Source organism: Carassius gibelio, chromosome A17 (genome assembly GCF_023724105.1).
Source record: "Carassius gibelio isolate Cgi1373 ecotype wild population from Czech Republic chromosome A17, carGib1.2-hapl.c, whole genome shotgun sequence".
NCBI classification, from domain to species: Eukaryota; Metazoa; Chordata; class Actinopteri; order Cypriniformes; family Cyprinidae; genus Carassius; species Carassius gibelio.
This window is the reverse complement of record NC_068387.1, coordinates 4351489-4369301: the sequence shown is the minus strand read 5'-3', so window position 1 is coordinate 4369301 and position 17813 is coordinate 4351489.

Below are 17813 nucleotides of genomic sequence, written 5' to 3'. Positions count from 1 at the left end.
GCAGACACAAAGGAGGTTGTTTGGTATCAGTGCTCATCGTATGATTGTTTTTCTCTGGTGTCTTGACAGATCTTCACTCTCAGTACTAATACAGGAGCAGGATCTGAGCTAGGTAAGTACTGTAGCTTCATTTTTTACTAAACCATCATATCTGAGTGAGTGACTGACAGCAGAAGCCCCTCTGGGTGGAACGCTGGGTCTCTTGAGTTAGTGCACACATTTTTGTCCTTTTATCTGTGTGACCCAGTGTCATCACAAATGATGGCATGCTCCTCCTGGTTAGATCAGTTCTGTGTCTCTGTGTAGTGTGTTCAAATAAAAGCATATAACATTAACAATTTTAACTATATTTTAAAAATGCAATCAAATGAATATGTAACTATTTTCAAAATCCAAATTTTTATTTTGCATGTTTGCATGATCTTTGGGTTTCTTTGCATGTTTGATGTTAGTTTTCTCAAAAGAAATGGCGAAATGCTGCTGAAGTGACATTTTATTTTTATGTCTCGAGTCTGTGATTCTGTTGTGTTTTCTGCAATCGTAGGCAGCAGGTCATAAGTCGCTCCTCAGCACATCTTTTTTCACAACACGGCCTTTCCTGTCTGGAGCACAAACGCTGCTAGACCGAAATGTTTATTAGTGAGGAGTTTGTTCACTTCATTTTCACTTCAGTGACGCTTGACTTCTTCTCGCATCACCCTATAACTGAAGCACAGACTTTTGCATTTTGCCAATTTTTGTCATGACAGTAACATATTACAAAATATAAATGTGAACAATATCAACGTTTGTTCAACGCTTGTAAATGTTAAATAGAGTGGCCATGTCGTTTTTTTTGCATCAAATCAGCCGTTTCTCTGTAAATGGGCCACATTTAACGCTCAAAAATGAGCTTTTGTGAGTCGGCGAACAAAACAGGAGTGACAAAGTGGCTCTTCTGAGCTTATTAAAGTGTGAGGGTGAATGATAACCTGTCGGTTATTAGAATAATCAGGACAAATCCCGTCCGCCTCCGTTTTTTCTGGCCGTATCACCCCCAGCACACCCCCTCGCCATTCAAAAGCTGTAATTGAATGAGTCTTTGTCATTATTGTGATTAATCATATTAATTTGTACTAATTAAGAGATGGTTTGAAGTGATGACAATTAGATTAATGAAATTAGTTTTAACTTTCAGCACCCCCTATGCACCTCCTCTCCTCGTTCTTATAACTTATAACAAAGAAGGGGAAATCATAGCAGAACTGTTATGAAACAGTTGGCAATCTGGATTTTGGGACTAATTGAATGTCCGATTTTATTAATGATGAAATTTATAAAAGTCCTTGGGGGGATTATTAGTGCATATTCAGCGGGTTGGGGGAGGGAAATTAATTAAAATTCCCAGAGATTTCCCTCGCATTAAAGGCCCAGACCCAGCTCAACCTCGGCCCTCAGAGCCTGCGGATGCTTGCTCTCCTCGAGACACAAGGCAGACGCTTGCTTGAGTCGCACCTGAGGGGACATTTGCTTGTGACCTGCTGAAATCAGTCTCAGAGATTGTGCAAAGGGCATGTTAGATGTTTCAAGTTATTTGTATCTTTTGCTTACATGTGCCAAACTATCAGTTTGCATTTCCAAATTGATTTCATTTTGGCAGTAATAATCAAGTGAGCGATGAGTGACAGATCTGATCTCACCATCATCATCTCCGTGATGAAGAGACTCCAAAGAATATCTTGCAGATATCCACATTACCCGCAAAGCTACACTAAAACTGACCGCACATGTACAAATGCTGCTTTAAAAGCACCTCGGTTCTTATGGATTTAGTCTTTCTCTGTTTGACTGTCTCTTAACGTAGCCCCAGAGTGACTGGATGGTCTGTTACTGGTCAAAAGTATTAATGGATTATTGCAATTACTGGCTAAATCAATGTCTGGAAATGTAAACTTATATTTCCTACTGACACACTAAAGCAAAAGTCTTAAAATTTACTCTCTATCTTTATTAAAGCTGCAGTAGGTAACTTTTGTAAAAATATATTTTTTACACATTTGTTAAACCTGTCATTATGTCCTGACAGTAGAATATGAGACAGATAATCTGTGAAAAAATCAAGCTCCTCTGGCTCCTCCCAGTGTCCTATTTCCATTTGCAGAAATACATCCGCTCCCGGTAAAAAATAACCAATCAGAGCTGCGGTCCGTAACTTTGTTTGCGTTCAAAATGTACAAAAATGCATATAATAAGCGAGTACACCATGAATCCATTTTCCAAACCGTGTTTTTGGCTTGTCCTGAATCACTAGGGTGCACCTATAATAAGTGTTTATATTCGGACTATTTTAGATTGCTTCGGGGGTACCGCGGCGGAGTAACCCAGTACCTTTGTGATTCTTCATAGACATAAACAGAGAGAAGTAGTTCCGGCTACGATGTTCTTCCGCAAGACGCAAGCAGTTCTGTTTATTAACCGCTAGAGCGTCAAAAGTTACCTACCGCAGCTTTAATGTTTTGAGTAATGTCTCTTTATATGCACCAAAGGCTGCATTTATTCAGTCAAAAATACAGTAAATACTGAAATATTATTACAATCTAAAATAACTGTCTTCGATGTGAATATCTTTTAGAATTGCTGTGATCAAAGCTGAATTTACAGCATCATTACTCACATGATCTTCTACTTTTGCACAGTGCTGTTTGTATTTGCTTTGAAAGACCAGATTTGTTATTCTTTATTGAGTTAAATGTTCAATATTAAATATTTAAAACACTAAATATCTCGCTAAATATAACCAAGGCATGTTTTCCACACTAAATTAAAAATGTGTTAACATTTTTTGTTGAAAAGTTTTATAAGAACACCTCTATTTCTATTTCTACGTCACTGCGCCCATGAAGAACTTTTTAACATCCAACCTTCCACTGCACAAAAGGTGAATGGTTCTTTTAAGAACTGTTCACTGAAAGATTACCTGAGGAACTAGAAATGGTTCTTCAATGGCGTCGCTGCAAAAATTCCCGATTTTTAAGAGCATACATCACTGGACTTAACATAACTGAAGTGTCTATTTTTGAGGATCTAGTGCTACTAAATGATGCAGTACTGCAGTATTTCCTTGATTTGACAGTTCTAACAGAAGTCTGCCACAGAAATGCCTGGAAGTTGCCTAAGTCAGGTGCACAGCCACAGGAATGATTGACGTTTCCGGCAGGCGCGGTCTCAGCATGCGCAGGGAGGGAGCTGACACTCGTGTTGGACGGGCCCTGGCCGCTCCTCCTTGTTTTGCATATTCACAGCTCTGTCGACTTCTCAGCAGGCCAGTTCATAATTAACAGCTGTTGAGATGTCAAGCGCGGCTCCGGCCATGGCACATGCAAATATGTTTGTATTCCTACCCTGCACCTCAGAGCCATGGCTGCGTTTCCCGGGGTCATGATCTCTGTCCCTCTTTCTGTCTGCCATTTGCACACACACACACACACAGGCGGCGCAGGTGAACAGACGCTGTAAACACACACACACACACACACACACACTGATCGACACGCACCTGTAATCTGCAGCACGCTCATTCTGACCGTAAAGCCGTCTCAAAGCGCAGCACGCTGTCAGGTCCCTACGCTCGCGCTCCACCGGACGACTTCTGCATAAAGTCTGAATGGGGGAAGAGAGGGCAGTATTAAAATGAGGCCTGCTGCTTCTGTGTGTGTATTTGTCATGCTTGTTTAGCCAAAGTTGAAATGTAAATATGGACGGTGAAAGATCTCGCTGGCGATATGCTGCTTGAAATTCTAATAAACAGGTAGCTGTCCGCTTGTTATAAATGATACCCATAAAAGGAGGGTGATTCCTTTAACTGATAAAGATGAGAAATAATTGTTTGAGCTGGCACGGAATTAATCAGATCAAAACAGGTGCAATCGTTTCACAAAGACAGAGGGCGTATAAAATACTAAATAAAAGAAATGTGATAAAGTGTTGGTTATCGGGCACCTCGACTGGAGGTGAGCTTTACAATATTTTGAGTGGACTCGAGTTCCTGCGCGATAGCATTATTGCATGTATTTAAGGCGCCAGGGAGATGTATTTATGTTAAAATGAAGATATTCAAAAGGGGCATCAAAGATACAAGGTCACCCGTGATTCAAAGCTGCTGCGGCTTCCTACCACAAACTTTTCAGATCTCATGCTAGACGCAGAGGGAAATGTTTTGATAAGTCGTGACAGATATATGAATGATTGTCATTTGTCATTGTGACTGATCAGAGAGAGGTGGCCGTGCTGATTTGAAATCGTGCAAATGACTTTTGTTAATAGAATAACTGAACAAACACAGACGCTTGAAGCCACAACATATCAAAGTGTAAAACATTAAATACATAGTTAAATATGATAAAGGCATGTTTACACACACTGAATGAACGGGTGGGGGGAGGGTATATTTAATTTTACATTTTCACTTAAAGAGGTCATAAAATGCATACATTTTTATGGGCTTCGGAATTATTGTATGTGTGTGGGACAAGAACCACCCACTTTTTAAGTGTCTTGATCCTGTCACTGCACATCCGTTTATTCACCACACAGACTTTCACACGACACAGTACACCCTGGACTTAATTTCCAATAAACCCCTGCCTAGGAACTCATTATTGGACCACACCTTTTTCCTATCAGTGATACTATAGAGGTTGCACTGATCCAAACTCATATCGTGAAGCCTTGTTTAGTTCTGTTTGGCATTTCCGAGCGGTTTTCCCGTGTTTGTTCCTTCCGTGTTTGACTTTGGATTGTATATACCACCTGTGATACTCAGCCGCCTGCCCTGACCTCTGCCTGGTATTGTTATTGATTCTGGATATCCCTTGACACACTTGATGCTGTTACCTGAATTCTGCCTGTCATTCTTAATAAACTACTGCATTTGGATCCGATCCGATCTTAATCCATGCTACATTAAGACTATTATATTGGACCCACTTATTTTTACCATCTCTAAATCGACTCATTTGTCTGTGCACTTTTCAAAGCACTGTCAGTCAAATCCATTCCACTTGAGGAATGGATTCCATGTTTTATCTGCAGTCTTGACTTCCACGCTGCTGCTTCCTCAGATCCATTCTGCTTGGCTCATTCAGAGTCCATATAAATTAAACTCCATTCTGTGTGCTCACATACTGTCACTAAACAAGATGCTATTTAACTGAATGCTCATCATTTATTCACCTGTTGCTTTTAAAGATATCACATTATCTTTGTTGCTGTGTTAATTTTTTGGGAAACCTTGGCAGGTATGTGGAAACCGATTTACCTATAAAAGTAATTGTTTAATTAAAAGGCGCCAGGATACAGGAATTGGCATCTACTTCAACAAAATCTTTCTGGCGGAGGACCCAACCAATTTTTTATTTTTATTATTAGAATTTTTTTCTTCTAATGCCATTAATTTATTTTATAATGTTTCCTGAGGTTCACTTATAATCTTGAATAATTTATGTGTATTTTAATCAAAAACAGTCTAATTTAGTTATAAATGTTCATTTTTTTTTAACCCTGATTTTAGCCTCTTGTTTTGAACACTCCATTTGAGAGGGCATGTCTGCAGTGAGACTCTCTGCTGTGATTGGTTAGCAGCTACGCATATGAAATGAGCATTACATCTGGAAACTCTCTTTGAAACTTTAACTATCACAGAAGCCAAGTTGAACTGATAAATAATTATTGCAGTTTATTTAGAAGGGACATGTCAAGAGGAAATTGTCAGCTAAAGTAACGATTCCCCCGATTTCAAATCATGGGGTTTCAGAAAAGAATAATTCATATTTTAAACTGGGGAGTTAGTTTTAAGTTCTGAAACTTGTTTTTATTGCAGGGCACCCTCTCATCCATTTTGATTCTCCATTTAATGACTCCTTTAATATTTTGAAATAGCTTTTACTTTTATATTTTCTGTTTTAATTAGAGTTAAAGTTTTAATAATTTTGTTGTGTGTGTGTGTGTGTGTTTATAGTTTTAAATTTGTATTTCAGTTTAAGATATTTTAGTACATCAAGTTGCACTAAATTAAAATGAGAAATGCTGCCTTTGCAACTGGCTAAATTTAATATTTATTTCACTTTTAATTATTTCAAGTAATTTCTCTATGGTTTTAGTTTACTTTAATGGTGTGAAACCTACAAAAATGAATCTCATAGGCTTGTTGTTGGCAGATTTATCATGCACACGGACACATTATTGAGAGTTAATCTGAACCACTTGGTTCAGCCAATCAGAACAGTTCCTGAGACCAAACAAGCGTAACTGAACGCATCACACGCACACCGTGTAATTGCCTTCAAACAAGGATCCATCTCTGAAGCCGTGTCTCGTCTGGTTAAAGGCAGGCGATTGCATTTGAACACCGCGGGCCCTCGACACTCGCCTCTCTCTCTTTCTCTTCAAGTATGGCAGAGTTGTAATGAAGATGATTGTACAATAAAAGCGCCTCTCTAACTCATTTCCCTTCTGTCCATACAAGATTGATCACAAAAGCGATTCTTCAGACCGCTGTAATTTTCATATTTAATGAGCGTGACTCCAAAACTATTACACTAATTAGTCAAATCTCACATATCGTTAATGATGCTCGCAGTAATTAATATTGTATTTAATTAAAAAATGACCCATTTCAGTGGCTTGCATGCAGGTAGGCGCTGTGTGTGTGTGTGTGTGTGTGTGTGTGTGTGTGTGTGTGTAGGTTGTTGTATTAGTAGGGAGGATGTGATGAAGGTTCATTTATAGAGTTTAGTTCTATTGTTAATGCTTTTCCACTTTCTCTTCCACTTGTCAGAGAATGAATGTAATATGACGAGAAGGAAATCCAATTTAAAAGGTGGTCAGTATGGCTGGATTTAAATAAAGTGTTAGCAGATTCCAAGAGTTGCTTAATGTGCTTGTGTTCTTCACAAAGTTGATCAGCACAAAATGAAATTATTCTCATTGTGTACATTTTGAATAGTTTAGCCTCATGTTTTTTCAGGTATATGACATTTTTTGTACTGCAAAATATAAAATGTCCCAGCTGCTTATTATTTCCCAGTGGTTGTCTTTTTGACATCAAGGTGAATGATGAATGATGAATAGTAAATAACATGCTGCAATGAAATGTATATTTATTTTATATTTCCTAATTTGGAAATAAACATTTCTAATAAAAATAAATAAATAAAAATGAATCAATATGAAACAATAATTTGAAATTAAAAATAAATCAAATGCATATTTTAGAGGATCTAATAGCTGATAAATAAAAAAGCCAAATATCCACTGCTTCAGTAGAATGAATGTGGATGGTAATTTACATGGGTAATGGGTAATTTACAAAAAAATGCCAAAAATTACCATAAAATCCACACTCTTAATAATTTTCCATCAATGACAACCCACATTCTCATTTCACATCATCTGCCACAACATTTGAACTTTTGAATATATTCACGCAAAAATACGAATTGAGCACGATGTCAAAAGACAATATTTTCTGTCTGATCCTCACACTAAAATATCAAATGCACTTCATTGTTCTTTGAAAGATTGTTGATTTTTGCTTGTTTCGTGACACTTTTCAAAGTGAAATGTCCAGTTTTTTTATGCAAAACAGTCAAATGTGAATCTGCCGATTTAATTACGCTGATATTGTTGAACTTCAGAAATAATAAAAGCCATGCATATGCAGGTTATGTGATGCAAACATCAGAATATATTCGTTTTGGCAATCATACATTATGGTAAAAGTGTGTTGAAGTCATAACAAGGCTTTTTTAATGGATAATGAAAATTTGTGATCATAATCTATGCGAAAGTGTTAAGCTGGAAACTGCTATGAAGTGAATGTAAGTTTTTTTTTTGGTTGATGGACTGCTTATATGTCACAGTTTGTCTGGTCTGTGTATCCCTGGGTGTCCACTAGAGGTCTCACATCCCCTTCTCGTCACTATTCATTGTATTCAGCTGTTCCCACTTACATCGTTTGTACCCTGTCTATAAATACCTGGTTTGTTTCAGTCTATGTTACGGAGTCCTTGTTTAATGTCGATGTTCCCTGCTTTCCGTAGTCTGACACTGGTAGTGTATTCTTGTCTGTTTTCTTGTTTGTTTTGGATCTTCTGGTTTTGACCCGGTCTGGCTTGTTTACCCTTTTGGATTATCCCTTAATAAACGACTTCCTGCAATTGGTTCCTTCTCCTGTGTTTTCCATAACACCGAACGTGACAGAAGGACTCCGTCATACAAGGAACCAGCGGTATGTCGTTTTTCCGTTCCCCAGCCAAGATGGCGGAGAGGCGAGCAAGGTATCTGATGTTAACCGCCCTCCGCCAAGAGGGCAATGAAGTGGGTGCCCTGGCTCAGGTGTTCTGGTCCCTGGCAGAGGGCATGGGCTACAATGATATGGCCCTTAAGGATCATTTTAATGACTGTCTGGATAATCCAGTGTCTCTGGAAGAGATGGCACAGTTAGAGACACTGGAATTCTGGGAATTCGTGTGCTACCTGCAGCTTCGGTGTCGGTGGGATGCCCCAGCCACTCCTGTCTCTTCCGGCGGGGTGGTCGTCAGCCCAGCACCACTGCCCAGGATGGCCACATGCCCAGCGCCACAGCACAAGATGGCCGCCAGCCCAGCGCCACAACACAAGATGGCCGCCAGCTTAGAGCCACAGCACAAGATGGCCGCCAGCCCAGCGCCACAGCACAAGATGGCCGCCAGCTTAGAACCACAGCCCAAGATGGTCGCCAGCTTAGAGCCACAGCACAAGATGGCTGCTGAGCCAGCGCCTCAGCACAAGATGGCCGACTCAATGCCTGAGTCGTCATTCAAGGTGCCACCGCCCTGCCGTCACAGAGGACGGAGGACGAGGAGACGGGCGTCTGCCGTTCCTCAAGGCCTGGGGAACGTTCCCGAGTGGGCTGCTGCCATCCAGGGGGACGTTCCCGAGCGAGTTGCTGCCGTCCAGGAGGACGTTCCCGAGCGGGACGCTTCCGTCCAGGAGGACGTTTCTGAGCGGACCGCTGCCGTCCCCGAGGCGGTGCCCGAGATGGTACCCGAGGCTGTTCCGGAGGCTGAGGTGGTGCCCGATGCCAAGGTGGTACCCAATGCTGTTCCAGAGGTTGAGGTGGTGCCCGATGCGGTGCCCGATGCTGTTCTGGAGGCCGAGACGGTGGCCGATGCTGTTCCGGAGGCCGAGGTGGTGCCCGATGCCCGATGCTGTTCCGGAGGCCGAGGTGGTGCCCGATGCCAAGGCGGTGCCCGATGCTGTTCCGGAGGTCCAGGCATTGCCCGATGCTGTTCTGGAGGTCGAGGTGGTGCCCGATGCCAAGGCGGTGCCCGAGGTCGTTCCCGATGCGGTGCCCGAGACCGCTCCCGAGGCTGTTACTGAGGTGGTGCCTGAGGCCATTCCCGATGCAGTGTCCGAGGCCGCTCCCGATGCCTTGACCGAGGCGGTGCCCGAGACCATTCCAGAGACAGTGCCCAAAGCCAAGGCGCCTCAGGTCTTCACAGACAGTCCAGAGTCTAGTCATGTTCCAGTGGACTCTGCGGAGTTGGGTCAGGTTCCGGTGGACTCTCCGGAGTCGAGTCGGGTTCCGGTGGACTCTCAGGAGTCGAGTGAGGTTCCGGTGGACTCTCAGGAGTCGAGTCGATTACTCTCCTGATTACCGACCAAATTCATTTCACAAACAAACCCACTTATTACATTTAGCCAGAATTTAAAGACAGAGAAATGGGAATCAAAGCTGGTAAATTCAGGGTGCTGAAGGCACAGAGACACAGACAGAGGGAAATGCAATGGACTGAGATGAAGAAAGAATTAATAAAAACAAATGTTCAGTGATTATATTGCCAGCTGTGGATGCATATGGGGCATAAACATTATGCTTTGGTTGTAATAAGACAAAGCCATTCAGATTTCACAAATGTGCACATTTGGCAGAAGCTTTTGTCTATAATGACTTACATTGCATTCAAGGTACACATTTGATCAGTTCTTGCTTTCCCTGGGAATCGAACCCATGACCTTGGCTTGAAGTTAAACACCACAAGATCAAACATGCTTTCAAACCCCTCACTAGACTATACTGACAGGCAAATTCAGTGTCTGTTTTACATTATCATAGAAACCATCTGTTTTAATATAATAAGATAATTGGAATTAATATGATGCTTGCAAAAATGTTCACTTAATTAAAATACACTGCTATGTTTGGATGATCATCAGTGGAGAAAGATGCTATTTTAGCCCAGGTGGTGTAGTTATAACCAATTCCAACAGGGCTAAAAATTGTTTATTGCACCTTTAAAGGAATAGTTGACCCAAAAAAATAAAATTTGCTGAACATTTACTACATTTACTTCATGGCATCCAAGATATAGATAATTTTTTTTCTTCATCAGATTTGTAGAAATGTGCCATTGCATCAGTGTCTCATCATTGGATGCTCTGCAGTGAATGGGTGCCGTCAGAATGAGAGTCCAAACAGCTGTTAAAAACATCACAATAATCCACAGCACTCCAGTCCATCAGTTATCATCTGGATCTTATTGACCTGCTGTTTTGGAACTGACATTGATGAGCATGTAAAAGTGGAAATTATTTTAACTTTATTGATTTTTAAAATGCGGTGCTCATGTGCGAGACAAAAAAATATGAGCACAATGGTCATACACATCTGAGTAGTGCGTTTTTACATAAAAAACTATGGGAAAGTATCACATTGGAATGGAAAAACACGTTCTGTGTGAACGGCCCCTAATGTGTTTAAATTCCACTGCAAACACAGCCTAGGTCTTGTTTAAGAGAAAATATACTGTGCAGAAGAGACACCCATGAGGGCACCTCATTTTATCTTATTGATGTCACTGAACTGCATGGGCATGGCCGTGTGTGTGTTTTTGTGTGCAGCAGCACGCTCAACAATGTAATTGGAGTGATGAAAAATTATCGTGATTGGGCCGAGCACGGTCAGTCCCCCCTCCTGCCATTTTCTCACCAATCCCCCCAAATGCCGTTCGTTCTCCACCCAGGCCCCTGGACCTGCAATAACATATCCGGGCCCATCTGTCACCATCTAATGTGACAATGTTTTTATCGTGTGTATTAAGGCAGCCAGATTAAAAAGTAAATACGGCAATCTCGCCCGGGCCACTCGCTCTGGCAGGTTATGGTACATTTCACGGTGGCGTGAGCAGCTCATCAGCAGCCCGCCGCCTGTGGCCCCCATGACAGAAGAATCAAACAGCCCTCGAGGGAGCAGCGCCTGGGGCCGTGGGTTGGAGGGGGCTGAGGGGAGTCCTGCATGCGGGGTTAAGGAGATGTTAAAGGATACTATTAAACTTATATGTCTTTTTCCGTCTGAGGCAGCCGCTGTTTTTCTCACCTCGGTGTTGTATCCTTTGGCTTCCTTTCCTTTCCTTTCCTTTTAGTTTTTGTGCAATCCTTGGCTGCAGAAAGCACTAGCGAGATTACACCTGGCAGAGCAAAATGAGAGCACCTTATAAGATGAACTGTGGTGGTGGTTTATGAGAAGAAGATTGTATTTCACACCAATCACTGCAGCGGCTGCATTCTACCCATTCTCGTGGCTGATTTCTTCTCACCTGTGCTTCTGCGTTCTCCTCCATTTTCTCTGGCTTCACTTGGATGGAAAAGCTGGAGAGCTCCATCTGTGTCCCTCTATGAAGTCCCAGCAGATGAGGGACGTGTGAGGAGGATATTATCACATGTCTTTGACAAGGCCTCGCTAACGCCTGGTGCACCACTTCTTTTAGATTGTACCACTTGTTTTTAACAGGTGCCAATGGTAAAAATGTAAAACAATGAAATGTATTCCTGTATTTCAAACTGTAGGGCATGGCACATGCAACCAAGGTCATGGGTTTGATTCCCAATTAAAGGCAAGACCTGATGTAAAACAATATTTCTTAAATGCAATGCATTTATTATGGATTAAATCTGAACTGAGCTGAATGACACTCGTGTCTTCTGTAGAGTTGCATTTGAAGTTGCTTCGAAACTGATGAATTTTTCAGCATCGAGAGTGTTGTTGACGTGAATTGAATCAACACTGTGAAATTAATTGAACTGAATCCTTTTTTTTTGTGAGTCTCGCTAACTGTCTTTAGTGCTGAGTGTTGTTAAACGAACATGATTTTTATATGTTAAAAAAAACCATTTGTTTGTTAAATAAACTTGATTTGTATATGTTCGATACATAATTGGTGCTTGTTAAACTAACATGACATTTTTATATTTTGCATTCATATATGCTGAGGTTTCAATAATTAAAACTAACCGGATTAAGTTTTAGAATAGGATTCTTAGTAGGACTGGATGTTTAAAAAAATCCCTAATGTTCGGTACAACAATTGAATGGGATGTCATCTTGTGTGGGGTGAAATTTCTCATGGTGCCATCAGTGAGACACATCTTCAGTTGTGTGCCCAACCTCATTGGGTGTTTCGGCCACTTATCACAAGACACCCTCTGCCGGGGTTGGCCCACCACGGGTTGATCAGACCCGGGTGTGTGTTGCACGGTGGTGGCACCATGCGATCATTTGGCAGCCCATGTTGAGTCCCTACGTTTCAGCCACAGCCAGTGACTGCTCCGTTCCGCTACAGTGGCAAGTTCTTTGATTGCCCTCCGTTGGGACTGCCCTCTGATCCCTACTTCCTTCAAGAGCCTTGTGGTAGAGCTGGCTACAAAACCTCTGCATCCCACCTCCACTGGCCACACCTTCACGTTCCAGCCCCGCCCCTCTGCTTCAGCTGCTAAGTTGGCATATCGCAGCCTCTTCCGCTCAAATGCCTCGTCGATGGCATCCTCCCATGGGACAGTCATTTCAACGATGAAGACACGCCGGCAGGACTTGGACCAAAGGACAAGGTCTGGGCGCAGGTTGGTTGCTGCAATTTCGGGTGGGAAGGTGAGCCTCTGGTTAAGGTCTACCCGCATTTCCCAATCCCGGGCTGCGTTCAGTGGGCCACAGTCTGGGAGTGATGGCTTAGTCCACTGTTTCTCCCCTTCCCGCATGAAGGTTGTTCTCCGCGGGATGGTAGTTTGGGCATTTAGAGGCGCGGCGTTGGTGGTTGCCCTCTTGTTCTCAAGTTCGGCAGCCAAACACCTCAGCACTTGGTTATGGCGCCAGGTGTACCTTCCTTGAGTTAGGCTTGTCTTACAACCCACCATGATGTGTTTGAGGGTTGCTGGGGCTGCACCTGCACACAAGGAACAGGCTGGGTCCTCTCCATACCAGAGATGTACGTTGGTTGGGGAGGGCAGAACGTCGTATGTGGCCCTGATTATGAAACTTAGTCTATTAGCCTCCATACCCCACATCTCACTCCATGTGATTTTTCTCCTCTCCACACCATCCCACTTCATCCAACGGCCTTGCTGGGCTTGGGAGACAGCCTTGGCACACCTGGCTGCTTCCTCCTGGTGGCGCACCTCCTCCACCACCATGTGCCGCCGTTCGGTTGGAGTAGCCTTTTGCCATGTGGGTGTTGCTGCTTCCAATCCAAGGCCCCCTCTGCCATGTTGGACCTGCCCCACTATATCCCGGTGTTTGAGGGCAGAATACTATAAGCTGACTTTAATAAAAAAAAATCAACTAGTTTTGAGTACATTAACAACATTACTGCAGTTTAAAAGCACTAAGACAAGCAAACACATTTCTTGAATCAAATCGCTGTATTCTTTTTTAAAGTTACAATAAATGTTGTGCTATTAGAAGTAAGCTTTCTGTGTGGATATTTGAAGTTAAAAATATCTTAGATTCCATGAACAAATGTAAATGAACAATGACAGCACATAAGTACTCATATCACTTTACTCATTTAATTTATTCATCACTTCAAGTAAAAGACAATGCACAGTCAAACATGTCGTGGAAAAGGTGAACAGTAATAACCATTCATACAGTAACTGCAACAAAACAAACATTAAGACAAATACACCGTCAAACAGGTGTAGAGGAAAAGGTGAACAATATCAAGTTGTCAAAAGCATACCTTGACATTTTTGTTTTCAATTTTAAAATCATAAGAGTTAAAATTCTTGCATTCCTTTTAAGAGTACAACTCATTTTTATGTATGTGCTACAGAAGTAAACGAACAGTATCAAGTTATTTAAAAACAGAAGACTATCTACTGCAGTACCTCAAATGTATTTTTCATTTCAGGTGGGTAGTTGAGATTTAAGGCATACATAAGACCAAAAAGCATTGCCATAGCTAACGCAAAGTTGTCCAAGCCTTGCAAGATGTTCTAGCCTTCCAGAACAATCCCGATGTCATCTGATCTGTCACAGAATTTGAGAATCTAGATTCCCACTGTGGTCTCCTCTGTGGATTTTTGGACGAAGGCTTCGTCATCATCCTGCAGAATGCATAGACAAAATGAGATTCGACAGAACTGCTCTGGGAATATTCAAACTAATGCAATTTCAATCATTTAATGTAGATATCATGAAAAATGTCAACTTGTATATAATGAGAACCAGACAAGACCAAGAAAGACAGATGACTAATTACAGATTACTGTTAGACCTCAGTTCTAAGATTGTGGATGGTAGTCCTACAAGTTTAGATCAAAGATACCCAATTGTGCAGTGGTCAGCAACCTTACGGCAGGCAGATGGATAATTACAGAATACCAGTAATAATGTACTGATGTGCTTTGTCGTGGTAGCATACAACAGCAGAGGGAGTCGAGACAAGAGTAATTAAAGCTACACTGTGTAATAGTTAAAGTTGATTTTTTTTGTGCCAAAAACACTTTGTTCTTTCAACATTATATGTTCTCAATGTTTATACAATTCAAACAACTAATTAAGTATTCTCGTAAGTGTATAAGTAAGTTGCCATTTAAAATACATTTATTGTTCTAATTGCGGAAGCCATGTTGAGCCTCCATCTTGAAAATAAATCAGCCAAAAAAGGACATACCTGGAAATGCAAGCTTTGTGTGCATCTCTAATGGGTACATAATACACTGATGAATGAGCACTGCTTTTAAATGAACATTTATTTAAAAAAAAAAAATATTTTACCAAATTTAATTTCCTAATGGCATAAACAGGCTTTACTCCCTTGAAACCTTAACTGGAATGTAATTATGTCACTGCGACTTCCCGAATAGGTGAACTCACGCACACGCGCGCACACATCACTTGTGAAGTAAAATTGAAAATTGAGGATGCAGTGCATCGGGATTAGAGGTCGACCGATTTATCGGCACCGATAGTTGATTGGTGGAACGGTCGGTTATCGGCAAAAATCCCTGCTGATAGTTTTCTGTGTTTCGTCCTCTGCTGGAGCTGCTGAAAATTTCCCGGGTTGAGTCTGTTGCTGTAGTAGCTGAGAAGACTGTTTTCATTATACAGTGTGAGAGCGGCCTCTAGTGGCTGAAATCACTGACAGCACATGCTGCTTGTTTAGACACCTAAACCATCATAAACCGGAAAACCAGTATAATTTTGAAAAACAAAAAAACTGTATATACATTTTTGGTCAACCGCCCAGCACTAATTAGTTGGACATGTTCTCATAGCCATATATTTTGTTCTAATAATCTCAAGGTTAACTGGGTTTTGCTTTTACACGATTCTTTTATAGTGTTCACATTTTCACCTTTTTTTCTAATTTTCACCTTTTTGAATATATATATTCCAATTTAGAATACTAGTTGACAGCCCTAATGCTCATTCATGTTTATTTCGCGCTGTAACTGGTATTATTGAGGAAGAGAAGATCATATGCTTCTCTTGAGCTGAGCCTGAGCGATCTCACGCCACAGCGCCAAAACGGTATTTATGTTTTTGAATTTAGTAAGGAAATGGACGTAATTTGAAATCTGAGACTTTGTTTCATATCAATAATAACAAAGCACAAAGATTATTGTGAGTTATTGGATGGGATGTGCACTACACTTATCCATTCATTCATCAACTGAAAACAGGATGATTAATAGATTCTTGGTATTTAAGAATCGATATTGGTTCATAAAAATGAAAATTGACTAAAATCGAGAAATCTATATTTTTTACCCAGCCCTAATAGAGAGGAATACTGAAAATAGAAAAAAGGCAATCAAATTTACTTGCGGTAGATTGACAAAAAAACTCACCACTTCTATAGAGCATTTCCAATCAAATTGCACTTGACTAGATGAATCTCATATCTGTAAAATATAAGAAAAAAATGCATTAGTTTTAAAGCAATAACATTTTCTCAGAGGTAGGCTAGTAATGATTTTAGAGAATTGAGCACATTTCCTTCTTAACTTAAAAAAATAAAATTATAAATTATTATTTTAACAGTAAGGCTTACTATGAGCTTTCATTAGTGAACAGTAGTTAATGTTTTTAATAGATCTTAGTCTATCCGTGATTCGTACTGACTAGGCTTCCAGCACGCTTGTGATTTGTGGATTACTTGCTATTTTAACCGCCATAGACCTGGAAGATTACCATTTGATATCATCTTGATAGTTTACACATTTAATTTTCTCCTCTTGTAAAATTACACGACAGAAACGATTCTCAGTTCAGTTGGTTCAGTGTACTGGGGATCTGACAACCGATGCAACCGGTTCTTGACTCGAGAACGAGAAGCGCTCCAGCAGTGGGCGTGTTCGTTCGTTATCTTGCTCGGCTCGGTGTTCATCTTTAGTTCTCTCTTCACAGCAGTTCAGTCAGTGTACTGTTTGAGTAAATGAATTACTCCAGGATATTGTTTTATTTTGACTCCGAGTGAGTGTCAGCCTCCTTAAAAAAGTTTAACAGCTTAACTAATTTGTGTATTAATGCTTACTGGAGACGCGAAACGTTTCAAACGATTCAATTCGATTTGGTGAACTGGTTCAAACGGTTCACTAAGAACCGATTAAATTGAAAGATTCGTTCGCGAACCGGAAATAACTATTTTGCAGCATAAAACATAAAAAGAGTATATAAGATTTTAGTTCGGATTTGAAATATGAAAGTAAATTTGAGTGTGGCATGCATTTTATGATTTTTTATTTCCCAATTTAAGTCGATTACGTTTTGTAAAATCCCCGTTTGCACCCTGAAAAAAAAGTGAAATGACTTTCTTTTAAAGAGAATTCGAAATAAACAGAATAACAAGTATTTTCTTTGTGATCAAGTTTAAAAGATACATAGTTCAGCCAGACGGCCTAAATGTTCTGTAAGTAACGTTATATCCCTTAACGTTACACCACCCAAAAGTATTTGGCGCCATCCCTTCCTGAAGATAATTAGTTGTCATACACAGAATAAAATACGAATGCATATGCCTTAAGGAATGTACACAATTTGAAAAATGTTAATAAAAGTCATAATGTTAAACAGGTAACTGTTACTGTTAAACATTCACACTAAATTTTGCCTTGAAACCATGAAATCAGAAATGTTAAGGTAATTACATAAAAATGTTTACCTCAGTGAAAATACGTTCAAAACTGACTACTAACTGATTCTCAATAGCATTTCAGTTCAAAATGTTAATTACCTTCAGGCTTTAGCGTTCCACGATAACTTGCAGCTTACACCATCCAAAACATCCAAAGCTAGAGAGAAAATGGCGAACTGTTTTTCCTTTGCGTATTCGCAGGGGGCGGAGTTTCCAGAGAAAACACAACAAATTTATATAATTTAAACATGATTATTTCTAACAGGTTGAACATTCGTCAGCATTAAATAAATGGCACAAGACTAAAATATGTTTAGATAAGAAACAAAATAATCATTTAGGAAATACGAAATGCATTTGTGCAAATTGAACAATCTGCCC